A 22,834-nucleotide genomic window follows, 5' to 3' on the forward strand; every position below is an offset into this window, starting at 1 on the left:
TTAACTGAGTCCTCTGTTCAGGGTCTCATGAGGCTGAAATAAAAATGTTGAATCGGCTGTGTTATCATCATTAGGCTCAACTAGAAAAAGATCCACTTCCAAGCTCATTTAGATTGCTGGCCGAATTCATTTCCTTGCAGTTGTCAGCTGTCAACTGGGGCACACTCTCGACTCCTAGAGGCTGCTCTCAGGTTTTAGCCACAGGACCCCCTCCATCTCAGTAACATGCCTTTGTCAAATCTTGCTTGTGCTGGTTTGCTCAAGTGACCAGCCAGAAAAAATTCTCTGCTCTTACATGGCTCATGTGATTAGGTTAGGCACACCCAAATAATCTTTCTTTCTGAAAGTCAACTGTGCCCATATAAACCAATAAAATAGAACAGAGAGCCCAATATAAATCCTTGTATATATGAGCAAATGATTTTCGACAAGGCTGCCAAGCAGCCACTCAATAGGGAAAGGATGGTCTCTTCAACAAATGTTGCCGGCAAAACTGGATACTCACATGCAAAATAACAAAATTGTACCTTTATCTTTCAATACATACAAAAATTAGCTCAAAATGGATTAAAGATCTGAATGTAAGACTCAAAATTATAGAATTCCTAGAAAAAAAACAGGGAAAACTTCATGACCTTAGATTTGGCAGTGATTTCTTGGATGTGACACCACAGGCATAGGCAACAAAAGCAAAATATACATAGGGTACTACTCCAAGCTTAAAAATTTCTGTGCATCAAAGGAAAAAAATCAACATTAAAAGGTAATCTATGGAGGGACTTCCCCTGGTGGTGCAGTGGTTAAGAATCCACCTGCCAATGCAGGGACACGGGTTCAATCCCTGGTCCAGGAAGATCCCACATGCCACGGAGCAACTAAGCCCATGCGCCACAACTTCTGAGCCCGTGTGCTGCAACTACCGAAGCCTGCACGCCTAGAGCCCGTGCTCCACAGCAAGAGAAGCCACCGCAGTGAGAAGCCCGTGCACCACAATGAAGAGTAGCCCCCGCTTGCCACAACTAGAGAAAGCCCGTGCGCAGCAACGAAGACCCAACGCAGCCAAAAAAAAAAAAAGGTAATCTATGGAATGAGAAAAATATTTGCAAATCATATATCTGATAAGGAGTTAATATCTAGAATATATAAAGAACTCCTTCAACTAAATCACAGCAAAATAACATAATTAAACAATGAGTAAAGGACCTGAATAGACATTTCTTCAAAGATGATTTAAATGACCAAAAGGCATATGAAAAGATGATCAGCATCACTAATCATTAGAGAAATGCAAATCAAAACCACAATGAGATATCATGTCATACCTATTTGGATGGCTACCATCAAAAAACAGAAAATAACAAGTGTTTACAAGGATGTGGAGAAATTGGAACCTTTGTGTACTGTTGGTGAGATTGTAAAATGGTGCAACTGCTATGGAAAACATTATGGCAGCTCCTCAAAAAATTAAAAATAGAACTACTGTATGATCCAGCAATCCCACTTCTGGGTATGTATCCAAAAGATTCGAAAGCAGAGTCTTAAAGAGATACTTGCACATCCATGTTCACTGCAGCATTATTCATAATAGTCAAGAGACAGAAGCAACCCACATGTCCGCCAATGGGTGAATGGATAAACAAAATGTGGTATATACATACAATGGAATATTAATCAGCCTTACAAAAGATCGAAACCCTGTCATAGGCTACAACGTTCATAAAACTTGAGCACATTATGTTAAGAGAAACAAGCCAGTCACACACAAAAAGATAAATACTATATGATTTCACTTATATGAAATATCTATAGTTCTCAAATTTATAGAAGAATAAGTAGAATGGAAGTTGTCAGAAGCTGGAGAGAGAGGGAAATAGGGAATTACTTTTCACTGGGTACAGAGTTGCAGTTTTGCAAGATGAAAAAGTTTTGGAGATCTGCTGCACAACAATTTGCTTATAATTAACACTACTGAACTGTACACTTTAAAATGGTTAAGATGGTAAATTTTATGTAGTGTTTTTTACGACAATTAAAAAAAAGTCAACTGTGCCATATAATGTAACCTAATCACAGGAGTAATAGCTCATCATATTCACAGATTCTACCCATATGCCAAGGAGAGGGGATTACATGTTATTTGGGGATCATCTAAGAATTCTGCCTACCACAGAGTAGGACTAAAACAAGCCACTTTTTCAGAGACTTTCCTATCTGGATTTTCACTTCCCACCTATGAACTTTGGAGGTTCTGGATTCTATTTTGTTTAAGAGACAGGATTTCCTTCTTTTATAATACTGGATGATGCCTGAGTACCACTCCTCTTGGTAGAAATTTATTTTCCAGAGTGGAATCACCGCTCATTTATGGTGTGTCCTTTGTGTTAGACTGACCTGCTTGTGGCACCTCTGGGTTTGTCCACCTCAGATAACCATCAAAGCTTGTCTGGGAAAACCTTATTTTTAGTGAAGAAATATTTTCTTAAGAGTTAATGGTTTGGGGCTTCCCTGGCGGCGCAGTGGTTAAGAATCCACCTGCCAATGCAGGGGACACGGATTCAAGCCCTGGTCCAGGAAGATCCCACATGTTGCAGAGCAACAAAGCCTGTGAGCCACAACTATTTAGCCCGCGTGCCACAACTAGTGAAGCCCGCGCGCCTAGAGCCCACGCTCCGCAAGAAGAGAAGCACTGCAATGAGACGCCCGTGCACCGCAACAAAGAGTAGCCCCAGCTTGCCGCAACTAGAGGAAGCCCGCATGCAGCCACGAAGACACAACGCAGCCAAAAATAAATAAATAATAAATAAATTTATTTAAAAAAAGAGAAAGACTTAATGGTTTGAACACACATAGGAAATAGGGAAAGCTAAGGACTTGGAAGCATTGTTTCTAGCACTTTTAACGTTGTCCCAGATCTCAAGTATTGAATAATCCTCGAGATTAAAAATGGAAAAATCTGAGTTTGAATGACGTAATGGCTAAGTAAATACTCTTAAAGGTTAGAAGCTTGAGGAGATTGTGAATACAGTATTTTATGGAGCAAAGATACACAAATGAAGGCACAATGGCTGGTTTATAAAGAGAGCTTAATTTATTTTTTAATTTTTTTTTTTGGCTGCACTGCTCAGCATGCAGGATCCTAGTTCCCCAACCAGGGATTGAACCCATGGCCCCTGCAGTGGAAGCATGGATTCTTAACCACTGGACTGCCAGGGAAGTTCCAAAGAGAGGTTAATTTAATCATAGTATATAAAGCATATTTTAACTACAAGAGAGGTGGACAATAAACCAAGCAATTAACACTTAATTTATAGCACTAGCATTCTAAAAGCAAAGGAAAAAAACAATTGTATATATATTTAAAGATCTAATTTGTGTGCAGAGAGAAGACCCCTGTAAACCTTCTTCCTCTTGAATTAGAACCTGAACTTGTTTAAAGTGCATACAAGCTGCCCACAATTTTTCCCATCTCAACTTGTTTCCTAGTGTCCTCATTTTTAGAAGTCAAATGACTGACATTGTTCTTGTGGGAAGGAAGATTAGTGTAGCCCGTTTAATGATTTGGATCATTAACCTGTTAGATGACCCCAAATTTCGCTCAATGTGCCCAAAGTATCACAGATTCTGAAGGGCCATTTTTCTCAGCAAATGAAAGCCTGAAGAGACTGTATCTTGGCTGTTTGCCTCCCCAGAACGCCAGAAAATACCTTAGCTAGAAAACAGAAGTAATGCTTCTTCCCCAGACAAGATGCTTTCAATTTTTCAGGAACACTCGGTGATTTGTTGCTGAGAGCATAACCCAGTTTCAAAGCTATTCTCGCCAAAGAACCACTACGATATTTCCAAGCAGTACACTGATTGGTACCTTGGGTTGTCAACGATAGCTTGTCCCATTTCACACCAGTTTTTCACTCTGAGAAATGGAAATATACTAATGAAGCATCTTAATTGGTTATAATCATGGGGGCTGCTGATGCGAGCTCCTCCTGGCAGGTCTGTCTACATAATAAAGAGTCAGACTGTATGGACTGTGGACATGGACATTACAGGATAAATTCTCTTCCACCCTGAACCCATCTTGGGTAATATCATTTCTCCTTTGGCTTAACCTGAGGGCTCTTTGAACAATCTCTATACTCCAGGGATATTGTCTAAACTGACAGGCACTTTAATCTGTTTCTTCCCTGCCTTGTGCAAGCCTATGCATATCATATAAGAAACCAATGAGGCATTCAGATCAGCTTAGAAAATTCTCTAAAAACCATTCTCTCCCAAGTACCACCTATTATTTGATTATTCTGATTTCTGTCTTACGGATTTTTTCCCCCTCTCTGCCAGGTCTTTTCTGGCTTTCAGCTGAGAGTCCACTAGGTTTTGGGATTCAGCTTCTCCCTGATTTAGGGTTGGGATGTGAACCGGCAGCCTGGAGTCCAGAGCACGCAGGTCGGGGCTGGTCTGGGAGGGAGGCCCAAGACTCGTGGGCTTTGCTGGGGTAAATTGCTTTCTGGAGACAGCACTCACTTTCCGTCCCCAGTCCTATCTGCTTTGGAAGGCAGTTCTTCATGGCATTTCCTGTACTTTTTGGACCATCGGTTCAAGGATGTTTGCAGAGCAAATGACCTTGGAAGCTAGAGATAATAAAGCTTGGAAATGTCTCCCTCCCTAGACACATTCCAGGTTAGTAAAAATCTTCTTCCTCTCCCTGGAGAGATTTGCTTACACTCCAGAGGAAAAATAAAAATAAAACCTCTTTATTTCTCTGGAGGGGAGAATGGGCAAGCCAGCAGTAGCCCTATATAAATCAGTTTTTCCTAATTTGGGGATTTCTCTCTTGCGACGCACACCAGTGACTGCCTAGGTGACATCTGGTCCCCACTGTGTCACTCTGTGGGGATGGGGGTTTTGGGAACTGATGCAAGATATTGCTTTGGATGCTGATTTTGTTGTGATTAATAAACAGTTTTGTCTATGTCCAAACGGTGTGTATTCTTCTGCCACTGTCATGTATATACAACTGTATATAGCAGCCTTACTTGTTAGCTTGCAAGTAGGGGAAAATCTCTAACCCTTCAGTTTCTGACTTAATAGCATCCCTCAGTATTCCAAATTCTGAAATAGAAGAATGCAGTGAATGAGATCCCAAATTCTGGAAGAGAATAAAATTCAAGCCCCATTCCAGTTTCCCCTAATATGCATGTTGACACGTAGAAGAGCTAGCTGCGATCTAGCCACATTTACTCTAGAATATTCTCATCACTCTACATTAGGAGGTCCACGCTGTCTATGCTTCTCATTGTAATGAGAAAGAGCTTTTATGAGGAATAACATCCCAGAAATGAATATGGGGGATTAGAACAGTAAGAAAACATTTCCATTTAAAGTATGAAGGAAAGCAGTTTACTTTGTCATTGAACTAGGTTAAACACAACACTGCCGTTTTGGGGATATTGCTCGAAGGATTATGTGAAACTGAGCTCAATAAGCCAATCAGGGAAACACAAAGCAAAACAGAAAAAAGCAATAACCTGATGTGAAGATATGTCCAATTAATAAAAATAGGAAATATTTTAGTTTCCTTGGGATAAAAGACTACTGAAGTCTCTGTAGATGGTGAGATATTTTCCCTTCATAGAAATGTTTTGAACACCACCAGGTGAGGTTTGAGAGTTGAATTAGGAGTGATAGAAACAAGCCTCCTTCTAGCTTCTTAAGAATTCACACGTCTTTTGTATTTTACCTTCTTTGCAAAATAAATTAGAGCTTCCATTTTGCCTTGAGGCTTTGCAATTCTTGAGCCCAAAGTGAGTAGTAATAATTGATTACACATAATTTTTTTTTAAAATTTATTTATTTATATTTATTTTTGGCTGTGTTGGGTCTTTGTTTCTACGCAAGGGCTTTTCTCTAGTTGCGGCAAGCGGGGGCCACTCTTCGTCGCGGTGCGTGGGCCTCTCACTCTCGCGGCCTCTCTTGTTGCGGAGCACAGGCTCTAGACGCGCAGGCTCAGTAGTTGTGGCTCACGGGCCTAGTTGCTCCGCGGCATGTGGGATCTTCCCAGACCAGGGCTCGAACCCGTGTCCCCTGCATTGGCAGGCGGATTCTCAACCACTGCGCCACCAGGGAAGCCCTGATGACACATAATTTTTAATGCAATTACTTATGTGCGTTTGTTGTTACATCCAAGGAGAACAAAGGCATGTTTATTAGGTGGTAGGTTAGTAGCTCAGAGCTACAAAAAAAGGATGTTTGAAATCAATACATCCCACCATTGTGTTAGGATATTTTTGGTGCAGTCATGAGAAGTAAGCCTTTTGCATGCAAAACAAATACTGCACATAGAGTTTAGAGGTGACCTTAAAGACCACACAGGGAAAATAAGAGTCAGTGGCTTTGCAGGAGTTCCACAGCTGGAGAGTAGTGTGGCCAAGACTGGAAGGGTATGTGCTTCCTACACTGTGCAGTACCCCTGCACTTGATCTGTCCTCACTACCCATTAGATGGAACTCTCAGGTTGGCCAGGTGGGACACTTACCTATGAAGAGTTTGCAGAAGAGTTTCAGAACTAATGTTTCTTGGGCAGTTTTCTGTACTCAATTTTAGGATAGCATCATGGCTAGGAGCTTGACATTTGGTGTCAGTCATACCTGGACTTGAATCAGTTGCTGAGTCCAAGCTTGTACTGCTCACCGCACAACAGGCCAATAAGTTGAGAGATAAGTTTTTGGGGCAAGGAATAGTGACTTTATCTGGAAAGCCAGGCGTCAGAGAAGATGATGAACTAGTGTCCTAAAGAACTATCTTACCCAAGTTAGAATTCAGGCTTCTTTTATACTAAAGGGGAGGGGCATGGTTAGTTGTTGCAAACTTCTTGGTGTCAGAATCCTTTGTTCTAGCAGCTGTCCATGTAGGTCAGGTCACGATGTTCCTGTAAACCTCCAATAAGACAAATGTGCTGTTGTGCAACTTTTTAATCTCTATATCAATGGAAAAGTGTTACACTTTTAAAGGTCAGAGCTTTGAGAATGGGCTGTCCTGTATATTTCAGGCTACAGGCAACATTCTTAACTTGTAGCAAAAGCAATAGAAAACAAAGGTTAAAGTAAAAGAAACAGATCCAATATGGAGTCAGATTTGTTCTTCCCTATTACAAATCTTGGCTCTGCCACATATTAGCTTGTGACCTCAGGTGAGTTATTTAACTTCTCTGGGCCCCTCAGTGTTCTTGTCTGTAAAGAATAATAAGAGTCTTATTTATAAAGAGTAAATGATGATTCACTTTGCTGTACAGTAGAAACTAACACAATATTGTAAAGCAACTATACTCCAATAAAAATTAAAAAAAAAAAGAGTAAATGAGATAGTAAGTGTGTAGTGCTTAACATAGTGCTTGGCAAGTAACAGGCATTAAAGGAGTGATTAACATTATTACAATGATCAGATACATAGCACTGGACTAGGAACATTCTTCATATTCAACCTACCTTTGAGGTACGCCTCCATATGTGTTCTCTTTTCTTAATTGTTCTGTGATTTCATCGTGTCCCACCTTGTACTTCTGAACAGCAAAAATGAAGTCAACTCTTCCTTTGTTCCATCTCAAGTCCTCCTCCTCCTCCATGACGGCTCCTAAGATTTCTTTAGTTCTCAAGGATCCCTTCCTTTTCTGAACTACTGAGTTACCTCTTACATCCAGAAGCCATTTAATTGATTGCTCTGTACGTTCATATATGCTGTTCAGTCTCCCCAAATACGCTAGAGGCTTCTGTAAGATTCCGCTCCTTCTTTTGACTGTCATAGCAGAGCGCTGAAGCTATCAAAGGATCTCAGTGAATAATTAGTAGGTGAGTTGATATACTGTGCCCACCAATGACACAAGCCTAGTTCAAGAGCAATTCAGGATTTTAGAGACCCATTATTTCCAAACCAAAATCAGCACATGTGATTTTGTCAAGTACAAGTTGACTTAGGGGAAAGTGGAGCAGAAGATTTGAAATTGGGACTGTTCCAGAAAATTCAGGAGGTGTCTTCATGATTCAGGTAGAGAATAGCCATCAATGTAGGAAATTACTTTTCTCAGTGAATCTTCTTGGCATGAAAAGTATTTTTACAAGTCTGGTTTGTAAATCTCTTCTGGCCAATGAAAACTTGATGACCTCTCTGGTTGCTTCTTCTTTTTTTTCTCCTCTTCCTCTTCCTTCTCTTCTTCTTGCTCTTCTTGCTCCTCCTTCTTTTTAACAAATTAATTTTATGTAGAGGAACTGGGACAATAACAGTGATTGGGAAAAACAAATAGACAAGGAGAATCTTAAGGTAACCTTAAATTTTAACTTTAAATTTTATAAGAATGTTCTGGATGGTCAGTGTGACTCCTATTTACTCAACTCCTATAAAGCATATATAAATATGCTTTCTGCAAAAGAAGTGTTCCAAAAAAATTTGTGCAAGTTGATTTCTGGAAAGGCTTATATTTTGAATCCACAGAAGATCTTTATAGACATTCTACAGTGATTCCTTTTGTCAAGAAACAGGTGTATTAGTTGTATGTTGTTGTATAAAAAATTACCCCAACATTTAGCAGCTTAAAGCAACAACATTTATTATCTCTCAGTCTCTGGGTCAGGCATCTGGTGCTGCTTATCTGGGTCCTGTGGTTTAGGCTTTCTACTATCAAGGTGTCAGCAGAGCTAGTCATCTCCAGGTCAACTGGAAATGGATTCATTTCCAAGTTCACACACGTGGATTTTGGCCAGAGGCTTCCTACAGTTCCTTGCTTGTGGGTCACTCCATAGGGTAGCTCACAATATGGACATTTGCTTCACCAGAGCAAGCAAGTGAGCAGAGCCAGAGAGAGAGAGAAAACCATCAAGACAGAGTCACAATTGTTTATAACTTAATCTCAGAAGTGACACCCCATCACCTTTATTGCATTCTATTTATTAGACGTGACTTGTTAGATCCAGCCCACACTTCCGGGTTGGGGATTATACAAAGACATGGGGACCACGAAGTGTGTATCATTGGCGGCTGTCCCAGAGGACAGGGGACAAAGACAAACAATTGTCTTCGTTAATCTGGAGTTTTGCATTTTAAATTTATGTGACATACCTCTGTGCAAAGTGGAGTTGAGAACTTCCTAATTCATGTTTCATCTGCTTGCATCCCCTAAGAAAATCCTTGTGGCGATAACTTAGTCATTTAGAGTTAACCTCCTCCTTCTCTAGGCTCATTCATCAAATTATAGGTTAAATCAGAAAGAAGCAAAGAAAAGACCATAAAAGGAAAGAAGCTGGTACTAAAATTTTTTCCTTACTGTAAAAAATTTTCAAGATACAGAAAAGTCGAGAAAGTAGTATAATAAACTGCTAAGTACCCCTTACTCAGAAGAAGCAGTTCTAGCATTTATTGAGCACCTGTGCAAATCATTGTGCAAAATGTTTCCAGAGAATTGTTTTCACTAATCCATTCAACCTGCTTGTAAAATAAATATTATTTTACTTAAGCATAAGGTAAATATTATACTCTGTATGGAGAATACTGAGACTCAGGATGGGGTAAAAAAATTGCTCAAGCTTACACAACTAGCAGAGCTAGGATTTATTGTATTTTATTTATTTTCTCCAATTTTTTTTCTACTTCAGTATCACTCCTTTTCTCTTCTTTTTTTTATGTTACTATTGTCCTACAACTATACATCTTTATGAATTATAAGCCCGTCAACAGTTTTATAATTATTGCTTTATGCAGCTATCTTTTAAATCATATAGAAGGAAAAAGTTACTAACAAGGATAAACTTATGCTGTCTTTTATATATATTTACCTATGTAGCTACCTTTACTGGTGCTCTTTGTTTCTTTGTGAGAATCAGAGTTACTGTCTAAGGTCTTTTTACCTCATTTGAAGGAGTCTCTTTAGGATTCCTTGTAGGGTAAGTCTGCCTTTGATCTGATCACTTGATTCTATTTCTATTTCTAAAACTATTTCTATCACACCTTACGGGCAGGGAGAACCCATGAGTCCCAGGACCAGCTTCCCACGAGGCACTCAGTTTCATCAACCTGAATGTTGATCTGGCCAGAATTTCTCAACACTCTCATGAATCCTTTTCACTTTTCACTGCTATAGAAACTTTAATAAGCAAGTGAGTTGCACTGCTTTCTTGGTCCATTTTGTCCAATATCACACTACTACAGCCAGCCAGGGGTTAAGAAACAGTGAGGCAAGGAATAAGTAGGAACTGATACCCATAGATGTGATGTAAGTTAAAAAAAAATGTGGATAATTTAATCATAGATCTAGAAAGAAAAGCAGTGAGTTTTTGCTGAAGTCAAGTAGTAAAATTAGGAATTGAGTGATCAGATCAAAGGCAGACCAAAGTCAAGCCAAATCTAAGCAAGTAATCAGCTATGAGCATCATAACACAAAGAGATCTGTGCATTACCTAACCAGGACTAGTTTTGTTCAATGCTTGCAGCTCTGTAGATGACAGTATCAGGATTGCATAGTATTTGCCTGGTAGAAAGCTCAAAACAGGGCATAATCTAGGACGTAGAAGGGAGAACCAGGATTCCTCCTCTGGGTCCTATCCTTCCCATTGTGTTAAATTGGCATTTCTTAACTTTGAATAATGTATGCAGGGCTTCTCAGGGTGTGAAAGAGGCATGGACATCTTGAGGCTCCAGGTATAATTTTAAAAAGAAGAAAATGTGCTATGTTTTAAACGTTTAATTTTGTCAGTGTATCTCAGTTACAATATGTGCATCTTCATTTTGGAGAGAACATTGAAAAATCTGAGTTTCTTGTCTTTGTAAAATGTGAGACCCATGATCAGTGGGCCTTCTGGTCAACTTCCCTCTCCCCAGCCATACACTGTGATAGCTCAGAAGGCAGACACCCATTTAAAAAGTATGGGTTTTGTAAACTGATTCATGCTTACCACAAAAAATTAAGTACTACAGAAAAGTTAAAGAAGAAAGTAAAAAACAAAAAACCAAGCAAAACAAAACCCACTATCAACTACCCAGAAATAAACATCAACTTTTGGCAGACAAGATCTTTGTCATCATCTCTCTTTATATGTATCCTTATGTATGTATAGATATAATTCTATAAAAATAGGATCTCGGAGGGCTTCCCTGGTGGCACAGTGGTTAAGAATCCGCCTGCCAATGCAGGGGACACGGGTTCGAGCCCTGGTCCAGGAAGATCCCACATGCCGCGGAGCAACTAAGCCCTTGTGCCACAATTACTGAGCCTGCGCTCTAGAGCCCGCGGGCCACAACTACTGAAGCCCGCGAGCCTAGAGCCCGTGCTCTGCAATGAGAGAAGCCACCGCAATGAGAAGCCCGCACACCGCCACGAAGGGCAGCCCCCGCTCGCCGCAACTAGAGGAAGCCCGTGCGCAGCAACGAAGACCCAATGCAGTCAAAAATAAATAAATAAAATTATTTTAAAAAAAAAAGGATCTCATTATAAATGCTTTTCAAAAATAAAAAGCATTCAATTTTTCTTTACTTGAATTTAACAGGAGAAAAACAAATGAAATTGATAGAATTGCTCAACCTCAGATTAATAAGAATTTCTTCATATCAAGCAATTTTATTTCCTAAAAGTCTAAAATTTCAGAAGATTCTTTCACTTAAAAAAAAAAAAAAGGGACTTCCCTGGTGGCACAGTGCTTAAGAATCCACCTGCCAATGCAGGGGACATGGGTTCGAGCCCTGGTCCGGGAAGATCCCACAGGCAGCGGAGCAACTAAGCCCGTGCGCCACAACTAATGAGCCCATGTGCCACAACTACTGAAGCCCGTGCGCCTAGAGCCTGTGCTCTGCAACAAGTGAAACCACTGCAACGAGACGCCCGCGCACCACAACGAAGAGTAGCCCCTGCTCACCGCAACTAGAGAAAGCCCACGCACAGCCACAAAGACCCAACACAGCCAAAACTAAATAAATAAATAATAAAATAAATTTATAAAACAAAAAAACAAAAAACCCAAATACCAAAAGACTTCCACTTATTTCTAATGCTTTTAACTTACACACAATGTTGCAATGAATAACCTTATATATGTGTTGCTTTGGGGGGGGGGGGTGTGTGTGTATGTGTAATTTGCAGGATAAATTTCTCTAAGTATAACTTGCTGATGTATATACACTAACATGTTTAAAATAGATGACTAGTAAGAACCTGCTGTATAAAAAAAATAAAATTCAAATAAACAAATAAAAAGAATTTGCTGGATCAAAGGGATGAACCGTTATGATTTTGGATGATAATGCTAAATTCTCCTTCATAGTTGCACGAATTTACATTCCTATGAGCAATAACCATTGCTCATAGGAATGTAAATTAATCAGCAAAATAATTAGCAGCAAAATAATAATCAGCAGCAAAATAATCAAACCACTATCCATCAAGATACAGGAAAAAAAATAAATGCATAGATTTAAGGATATTTGCTTCTCTTGAACTTTAGTAGCAGAAGGAGAACTGTTCTCATGCTCCTGACAGCACTTATGCAACAGGACGCTGGGGGACCTGGGGACCCGGTGCCTGGGCCTTCAAGAACTCCTCGCGTTGTTCCATCTTCTCAGCTCGGGCGCGCTGCTCCCGGTGACTCGACGCCAGGCTCAGGAGCACGCTCTTCACCCGGCGCTGGACAGCCGGCCGCCCGAAGCCGGTGATTTCCACCAGCTTCCCGGCGTGAACTGCGTCCACCGTCAGCAGGGCCTGGCTCATCCACTCCATTTCCGGAACCACGTCTCGGTCTGGGCGGAAGATCGAGTCGGCCAGCCGCGCCTCCAAAGAAAACACCAGCGGTTCCTCAGGTCCTGCACAGGAAACCACCACGGCCGGGAGCGAATCCGTGGCGGCGGAAGTGGGAACCCCAGCAGCCTGTCCCCCAGAGCCTCGGCGGCGCCCGCGTCGTCGACCATGCTGGAACCGGCAGCCGGCGGGTAAAGGGCGAGCAGCTATCGCGGGATTTTCTTTCCCCATAACCTCATTAACAGAGTATTATCTAGCTTTTGACCTTTGCTAATCTGGTAAGTGAAAAATGGTAGCTCTGGTTAATTTTAATTTGTATTCTTTAATTATGAGTGAGATTGAACATCTTTTTATATTTAAAAGATATTTGTATTTCCTTTTTTGGGGATTGTTGTCCATTCAAAAAAGTGAGTTATTGGTTTTTTTTCTTAGCACTTTATACATGCTATAGGAAAAGTACCCCTTTGTTTGCAGTATAACGATGTAAATGTGTTTTCCCAGTTTGTTACCTTTGGAATTTATTTTCCCAGTTTGTTGTTTGTCTTTTGAATTTGTTTATGGTGGCTTTTGCCTTGCAGAAATGTTTGATTTTTATATTGTCAAATTTATAAATCTTGGGACTTCCCTGGCGGTCCAGTGGTTGAGTCCACGCTTCCACTGCAGGGGGTGCAGGTTCGATTCCTGGTCAGGGACCTAAGATCCCACATGCCGTGCGGTGCGGGGAAAAAAAAAAAAATTTATAAATCTTTTTGTTTATGGCCCTTGAGTTTTGTGTCATAGTTAAGAAGGCTTTTCCCACTCTGAGTTTATTAAAGAATTCTCTCATGATTTCTTACAGTATATTTATAGTTTCATTATTTAAACTGAGATCTTTGATCCAATAGGAGATTTTCCTGGTGTAAAGTGGGAAGTACTGATACAACTTTGGTTTTATTTTTAGATGGCTCCCCGTTTTCTCCAAATCATTTATAATATAAATCTATCTTTTCACCATTGAATTTAAGATTCCATCTTCATCTTTACTAAGTAAGAGAGAAGGCTTATGTATGGAGGTTGTAGAATATATTTGAATGCTAACAGGAATGATCCAGTAGAGACGGAGAGAACTGAAAATTCAAGAGTAAAATCCCTGAGATGGTGAGAGAACAAGATTCAGAACAGTTTAGTAATAAATAATGAAAGGTAACATTTTTTAGGGTTTATTATATGCCAGGCAATGTTTCAAATGCTTTACCATGGATTAAACAATTTAATCCTCTGAATAAGAGTACATTCCTACTTATTATTATTATTATTTTAATTTTTAAAATTATTTATTTATTTATTTATGGCTGTGTTGGGTCTTCGTTTCTGTGCGCGGGCTTTCTCTAGTTGTGGCAAGCGGGGGCCACTCTTCATCGCGGCGCGCGGGTCTCTCGCCATCGCGGCCTCTCTCGTTGCGGAGCACAGGCTCCAGACGCGCAGGCTCAGTAGTTGTGGCTCACGGGCCCAGTTGCTCCGCGGCATGTGGGATTTTCCCAGACCAGGGCTCGAACCCGTGTCCCCTGCATTGGCAGGCAGATTCTCAACCACTGCGCCACCAGGGAAGCCCCTACTTATTATTCTTAATTAGTATAACCACTGTGAGCCCCACCTGCCCCTTTATTTATTTATATATACACCTCCCTCCCCACCTCAGTGAACTTCTTCACTGGTGCATGTTCCCTTGCCTGGCAAATAAACTTAGAGTTTGCTTTATGGATCATGTAATGGTCCTTGGCTTTCCCTTATAAGTTCACAACAACCTGCTGAGGTGGTTCTAAAATTCCCCCTATTTTACTCTCAGGGAATCTGAGGCCCAGAGAGGCTAAACAATTTATCCAAGATCACATTGCTACTGAGTGGTAGAGCCAGGCCTTGAACCTTTGTAGTCTAACTCCATGCTCTTAACAACAGCTCTGTGTTGAAATGGTAGGAGAGGAGATGATGAACATGTATATGCAGGTGGGTGGGGAATTTCATGGTGGGAAGGGGAGATGACTTCTCTTTTCCTATTGAAGTAGAAGGTTATGATGAATATACAGAAACTGACCTGTCCAATTGCTTGATTATCTCCAGCCATGCTCACATGCCTCCATGTGGGCAAAGGAAAAGTCCACCCACTTTGGGGAGGAGGCTCTGGGAAGCCTGTGACTGGCCTGAAGAAACAGAGAATTGGACAGAGAAGGAGCCTCTAAAGGAGAATCAAGTAAGAGAGTAATAGGGCACTGATGACCAAAGACCCATTTCACAATGTTCTCTGGAGCTGCCCTTGCTCTTAGAATGGATGTGAGCCTAACTGTTCAGGGTTCAGGGCAGGGAGAGGAGTCCTTTTCTATCTGCCCACACTTAGTTCCAGTTGGCAGGGGCTGGCAGGTCATTATCCTGATTTTCTCCAAGGAGTCAGTTTCCCCACTGTCAGACGGCAGTGGTCCTTGGCTGCTCCAAATCACAATCATCCTTTAACTGAACTTGGGTGGCTCTGGTTATGGGTCATTTCATTGCTGAGCTTCATCAGCCCACACATCTCGGCTGGGTTTCTAGTGTTTGCTCCCAGAACTGCTGGTGCTGTGGACTGTGAGAGCAGCAGGTGGAGAACAATCTCACGAAAGATATGAGAATACAGGTGAACTGGATAGAGGGTTTTAAAAAAAGAGGATGCATTGAGAAAGTAGCAGAAGCTTCAACCTTTTAATAAACGTTCAAAAAATCTGATTGCAGAGGTAGATACTGTGTTAGAAGATTGAATGGCTCCTAAGCCAGTCCCGTGAAGGGAGAGAGCATGGTTTCATCTTTCAGCTCATCTTTGAAACTACTGGTTAGCAGTCCTGGTGCGAAGTGCTTAATAAATGTTGAGTGGATTAATAAAAAAGGAGGGAATATCGTAGTGTCTTTGCTGTGCCATTCTCTTTATGTGGAATACTTTCTCTTCTCTACTATAACTACTTGAATCCTACCCTCTCCTCTATGAAGCCTTCTCTGATTAACTCCTGCTCACAATTTCTTCTCCCTTCCTAATGTCTGTAGTACAAATGCTATATTTTGCTAAATATTTGTCTATATTTTGCTTCCATGTCTCTCTTTCTCTCATTCTGGCTCTTTCTCATAGTATATAGATACACACATAAACTTTCCAACAAGTGTGTACATTTCCTAAAGGCAGAAACTACCTCTTTTACTTTTTCCCTAACACCCATAGTTACTGATATGCTAGGTATAAAGGATTGTCTTTGGAATACTTATTGATTTAACTTTTTTTTTTTAACACCTTTATTGGAGTATAATTGCTTTACAATGGTGTGTTAGTTTCTGCTGTATAACAAAGTGTATCAGCTATACAAAAACATATATCCCCATATCTCTGATTTAACTTTTTGTTGTCTCCAAAGCAACACTGTCAGAAAAAAACGCCGAGGACTTCTTGTCAACCCAGACTGGACACAGAAAGAATTGTAATGACTTTTCTGCCTAATCTTCTAGCCCCGAAAATGTATGCATCCTTGATCCGTAAGGGATGCGATTTAGCAGTGAAAATTGAAACGTAAATGAAAACATCTTTATCTGGCAGTATCCTGAAACTGCTGAGGTTTGCAGACACGATCTTCATGTGAATGTTAAAGATAAATACTCATTATCAGTCCATGTTCAAGTCCAGTGTTACTGAGCCACGACTGTAGCAACTCACTGATTTTTCTTTGAACATACTCTATTGACTTTGTCAGCTCAAAGTTTAAAAATCAATGAATTTTTTCTCTCTGGTGAATATCATAATGATTTTCCTTTATACTAGCCTAAAACTTCTGAGATTTTTTAAAAGTCTAGCAGCAGGTTGTGAATGTTCAAATAGACAAAATTCCAAAGTACATGTTTATTATCGATTTAGCTCAGCTTCCAAGACAAGCAGAAGTTAAATTTCATCAGCTCTCTTTATACAAGCATGAAAGTAGATTCCGTAGAGAGAAGAACAGATAGAAGAGCGCCAGAAACGTTATGGGGTAGATGGAGCAGACTTTCACAAATAGTCCCGACGTTTTCTCTTCCACGCCTGACTATCTGTTATATGTATTTTTATCACTGGTCCAGCCATAGCCTGGAGGTTTACACCACAATTTTGAGGCTCTTCAGTGTAGCAGTCTCATTACCAAACTGCATATACGGTTTTATGGGAAAGCGTGAAGTTGAAAGAGTACTTGTTGGACCGTAAAATCGTTAAAAAAAATTTATTGAAGTATAGTTGATTTACAATGTTGTGTTAATTTCTGCTGTACAGCAAAGTGATTCAGTTATACATATATATTCTTTTTCATATTCGTTTCCATTATTGTTCATCACAGGATATTGAGTACAGTTCCCTGTGCAATACAGTGGGACCTTGTTTAGCCATCCTATATATAATAGTTTGCAGCTGCTAATCCCAAACTCCCAATCCTTCCCTCCCCCGGCAACCAAGTCTGTTCTCTATATTTATGATTGACCATAAAATAATTTGATACACTCATGGAAAATCAGTTTTGGACTAAATGATCTTTAATATCTTATTCTGCTCCCAGATTCGACATCAGTTTCTTTTCATCGACCTAAAATGCACTTTCTAACCATTTTCACCTATTCAAGTCTTACTCTATTCAAATAGGACATTTTCTGTGATTTTTCTACCTGGAAGTGATCATCCAATCCTTTGAACTCTCTATAGAACTTTACCTGTAACTCTTTTACTTGTAACCCTTCTTGCTGGTGTTTTTGTTACAGGTGTAGTGTCTTCCTCAATGAACTAAAAAAGCTTCTTAAAGGCAAGGAGAGTGTCTTGGTCACGTGTATACTAACCACAGCAGAGTATTGTGCCTTTCAAAATTTTTTTAATGCTCACTAAGTGCTTCTTGAACGTGAATAAGCTCCTTTGGTATATGAATGTTAAGATGCAAACTCGTTCATTCATTCAATCATTCATTCATGGAAGAGCTTGCATCTGGGGAAAATGAAGAGAATATAGGGCAGAGAATCTGCGTAAGTAGAAGACTAGTTGGGAGTAGAGTGGAGACATTTGAGTGGATAAGAGTAAGGCATCCTAATTTTCTTCCTGCCTCCAAGCTTGTGGCCACTGTCTACCCATCCTGAACAATGCTTTTACAACTTAAATCAGATGTTACTCTCCTGCTTAAAAACCTCCAGTGGTTTCCCGTAATTGTATTGTGGTGAAATCCCAAGTCCTTACCCTGCCTTACAAAGCCTTACTGAACTGTCCATCTGTGTCACCTACTGCCTCTTCTCCACTTGCTGTATCCACACTAAACATCTTTTTGTTCTTTGGACATGTCAGTCTCACTTTCAGCCTAACTGTTCTAGACCTTCCCTCTGCCTACAATACTTTCTCTTGAGCTTCTCTTGGCTGGCTTCTTATTGTAATAGCAAGTACAGAGGCTCAGAGGTAGTAGCTTGCTTGGCCTGCTTAGGAAAGAGCAGAGTGACCACTGTGCCTGGAGCAGGGTAAGCAATGGGAAGAAGGGAGAAATAAAGACTGAGCAGGGGTCAGAGGCAACATCAGTTGGGGCTTGTCCACAAGGTAAAGACTTTGGATTTTATTCTGGATCAGAAGAGAAGCTGTAAGGGATTTTGAGCAGAGGAATGTCACAATCTGATGTATATTTAAAATTAATTACTCTGACTGCTGTGTGGGGAATGCTATACAGAGATTTAGAGTAGAAGCAGGAAGATGGGGTAATAGTCCAAACGAGAGATGGTGGCATCTTAGATGAAAGTGACAGTTTGCAAAGGGACTTGTATCTAGAATATATAAAGAACTCTTACAACTCAATAATAAAAAGATAAATATTCCAATTTAAAATGGACAGAAGATCTTGTATTAGTTATCTTAGGCTGCCATAACAAAATAGCTGGATAGCTTAAACAACAGACATTTATTCCCCACATTTCTGGAGGCTGGGAAGTCCAAGATCAAGGTGCCGGCAGATTCAGCTCCTGATGAGGGCCTTTTCCCTAGCTTGCAGACAGCTGCCTTCTCATTGTGTCCTCACATGGTGGACAGAGAGGAAGAGAGAGCTGTTCTCTCTTCCTCTTCTCTATGCAGTTGTGAAGGTACAGGTTCCTATTTGCATTAAGTTACAGAGAATAGGAGAAACATTTTCCAGTCCTCTGTGAATAAATTTTTGAAAAGTATGATCAACCGTTGCTAAGAGAGTAGATCTTAAATGTTCTTACCACAAAAAAGAAATGGTAATTGTGCTACGAGATGGAGATGTGAGTTAACACTACTGCAATACCTAAGTGTATCAGATCAATAGGTTGTATACTTTAAACTTACACAATGTCATATGTCAATTGTATCTCAATAAAGTTGGGAGAAAATGCGAATACCCCCCAAATTAACAAACAGCACTAAGATTCAGAATGTGCTTACAGAATTAACTATTAGTCAATTTAGTTAATTATTCTGTTGATTCTGAAGAAGAGAGTGGAAGACACAGCTTAAAGGAGAGATAGGAGTGTTCAGACGAGAACAATAAGGTCTGGATTCTGGTTTTGATTGTGCCCCTTCTGACAGCAGGAGCTTGAGTAAATCACTTACCTTGTCTGAACTTCAGTTTCTTCTATAAAAACATTTATGAACGTTCTTCTGTAAGAACATTTATAAGCACTCACCAGGTGTCAGGCACTAGTCTAAACATTTTATGAATGCTTAAAGCAAACCAGTATATTGTTGTCATTATTTCCATTTTAAAGATGAGGAAATTGAGGCATCTAGAGATGAACGGACTTTATTCGTGGCGCCTCGAATATCTGAAACTGGGGCACTATGCTTCAACTCTCCTGACGAGGTCACCTGGTTTGCCTATCCCCCGTTCTCCATTCTGCTCTGTGTCCTGGGGCCATGATCCACGTGGGTGTCCTTGCCCTCCGGCTCTCATTGAGTTCCAGCAAGGACAAGAGCTCAGAGGGTGGGAGGAGAGAGAGGTCGGACTCTTCCTCCCCCCAGGTGCCTGCCTGAGGTTGTAACCACAGGTGGGCTGCATCCCATTCTCAAAGGTGATGTCTCTGGTCAGGTAGCCTCTCCATCTGTTCACATTCTAGAAACCGATCTTTTGCCAGCTCCCTCTGGCCTAGGAATGGCAACAGTTCTCCACTCTTGCCAGTCACGCTGCCCCATCCCTTACTGCTAGGATCCTTACTGATTGCACTTTGCCGTCTATAAAGTTGCGTACAAGGTACTATACCAGAAAGAGGTTCATTCTGTGGTCATAATATTGTCTGGCTGGGACCCTGGAGCCTGTGCTTATGTAAAGCCTCCTGGTTGGGCCTCTTGAAAGAAAAGAGCCGGAGCATGTTGCAGTGGACAGCCCCGGGACTGAGGCGCTTGAGGGAGTGGGGAGGGCGGTAAACACTTTTCACCGTTAACGTCTCGGCCAGAATTTGTAGAATGTACGTACCTCCTAACCTTTCAAACTTTCTCAGTTCCAAAATACCAATATTCTTTCATTCACTGAGGATGTCACAAACTTGACAAAAACTCTTCCTTGTGCCTGGCACGTTCCTTCTTTTTTGCCGAGAAAACTTCTTTGGATATCAGTGTGAGTATACTTGCTTAGATGACTTCCTTGGACATGCCTCTTGGTCCTGCCAGAATAAATCAGTATTCTCATTACATGCCTCTATTAGCTTTTGGGAACTTACCTTCACAGCCCTTACTAGAGTTTATAATTCTGCATTTGGGGATGATTCGGTCCATGTCTCCTTTCTCACTAGAAGGGGTGCTCCAGGAGGCCTGGGGTTGTTCTGGTTTTGCTCACCATGAAATTTCTAGAACTGAGCACAGTGACCCCGGTGTGCTCTGAAAAGGCTTGTTGAACGAATGGCTGGGCGTGTGACTGAGCATCCTATAAAAGGGTGAAGATGGTAGACTGGGAACAGAAAGAGTCGGGAGAGTGCTACTTCGGGGCTCCAGGTGCATCTAAGCAGAATGGGACCATGATTTTCCTGGGGCCTACAGAAGTGTTGAAATGCTTGAGGAAAAAGCTTTCTTTTTCTCAGGAGGCAGTAGACTACCTTTAGAAGGGACCAGACTGATGCCAGAAACGGCAACAGGAAGAATATATCACAAAGTTAAGGAAGTTCAGCTTCCACCGTGAACACGAGACGTGAGACCTGGATGAGGGAGTTTCCTTACCATCGTCACTGTTGGGCCACAGATGGGGCCTGGAAGACGGGACAGGAGAGAACAGACCAAGTGAGTTGGATGCCCTGAGCTTCAGAGAACTTTAGGTACTGCAAGAAGAATGTGTACGAAACTCCAGAATCCAGTTAGAAGGAGAATGAGGGGGCACTAGTGACTTCAGGGGATAGGCTTGAAATAATGACTCTTCTCTTTACTCTGTATTTCATGTTGTTATCCAAATACCCCTTTTAATTACATATCTTACCAGGTGTGGGACATGTGTGTTAGAAGATGTCTTTTAACTTAGCCATTGCTTTTAATGATTTCTTCATCCTCTCTTCCCCACAGAAAATGATATTTCAGCGTTGATTCGGACTCCTCTGTAACATCTTTCCCATACTGTTTCTGTACATTGGCACCATATTTGAATTTAGAATCATGAGCCATTGGATAATCTGTTTCCTAATTCATTTGGATCCAGAGTTGGGCAACATCTTTATTTTTTAGTATTTTTTATTTGGTTTTGCATTTTTCCATTTAGCTTGCTCACTTGGATAGAAGCTTTCCTCAGTATAAGTTGCTTATTTAAATCAGCTGACATACCCTAAATGGAAAAAAAAAAAAAAAAAAACAACTCACCTCACATGTAAATAATAAAATAGCATTTCTAAGTTTAGCTAGAAGTTTATTATTGAATTCTGTAGGGAACTGATTGAACGAACCCCAAATACCATCCTTTTTTGACAAATGTGTATGAACAGTTATAATAGTGCTGTGAACTCTGTCTGTAAGGCTGCAAGCCAAAAATCTTTGTTTCACAAAGGGACTGTTGTTCTTTGTGAATAGGCAATTATTCAGTGGCATTTCTGAAACTGGAAGCTGAGTAAAGCAGTTTGTCAGTGGACAGCCTAATAAAAAAGTTCCATTCAAAAATGGTTTAAGTACTGATACACTATGTATATATCTATTTACACATGTAAACATTACTTCTATATACATGTGACATTGATAAGGTATTTATCTTTAAAATGTATTCATTAGAGCAAATTTTATGGTGATGAAAAATTTGGCAACATTTTAGTGTAAAAATTGGACTCCCCAAAACTATTCTGTTTATAAATTTAATACATACTTGTAGCAAGTGCAACAATAAATCCATAATAGTTTTAAAAAAAGAAAATGTCCAAAATCTGACTATCTAGGAACAAACAGGGTTAACTTCCCTCCACAAATATCACTCAGAGCTCTTTCCAAGCTAGTGAATATAGGTATACGTCATCATTTTTAACTGCAACTGTTCACAACATCAATTTTTTTTAAAATTTTATTTATTTATATTTATTTTTGGCTGTGTTGGGTCTTCGTTTCTGTGCGAGGGCTTTCTCTAGTTGCGGCAAGCGGGGGCCACTCTTCATCGCGGTGCACGGGCCTCTCACTATCGCGGCCTCTCTTGTTGCGGAGCACAAGCTCCAGACGCGCAGGCTCAGTAGTTGTGGCTCACGGGCCTAGTTGCTCCGTGGCATGTGGGATCTTCCCAGACCAGGGCTCGAACCCGTGTCCCCTGCATTGGCAGGCAGATTCTCAACTGCTGTGCCACCAGGGAAGACCCCACAACATAAGTTTTTAAAACCAAAGTTCAAAACCAATCTGTCTTAACCCAGGTTCCCTATGAAACAGAACCCAAGACAAGAAAGGTGCAATCCCAGGGGAGCCAGAGTGAAGGAAAAGATGTGTGAAGTAGTGAAAGTGGGAAGCCTTTGCTTCACAAGGAGACCCTAAGAGGCACCTGTTCCTTAGTAGGTACATCTGCTTGGTCCTGCAAGATGTACCCAGGAAGACTATGTGGAGAAGTCAAGCCTCAGAACAGTGTTTTGGAGGGAGGAAGG

General features: G+C 40.8%; 1 protein-coding gene and 1 pseudogene across 6 annotated transcripts in view; one reads left to right on the plus strand and one right to left on the minus strand.

The window, feature by feature from the left end:
• The window catches only part of LOC137773408 (boLa class II histocompatibility antigen, DQB*0101 beta chain-like), a 119,856-nt gene that overhangs the window by 53,642 nt on the left and 43,380 nt on the right, over positions 1 to 22,834 (plus strand). The gene's annotated exons all lie outside the window — the stretch shown is intronic.
• LOC137773409 (oocyte-expressed protein homolog) lies at positions 12,512 to 12,933 on the minus strand (annotated as a pseudogene).

The sequence above is a fragment of the Eschrichtius robustus genome, chromosome 12, assembly GCF_028021215.1.
Source record: "Eschrichtius robustus isolate mEscRob2 chromosome 12, mEscRob2.pri, whole genome shotgun sequence".
NCBI classification, from domain to species: domain Eukaryota; kingdom Metazoa; phylum Chordata; class Mammalia; order Artiodactyla; family Eschrichtiidae; genus Eschrichtius; species Eschrichtius robustus.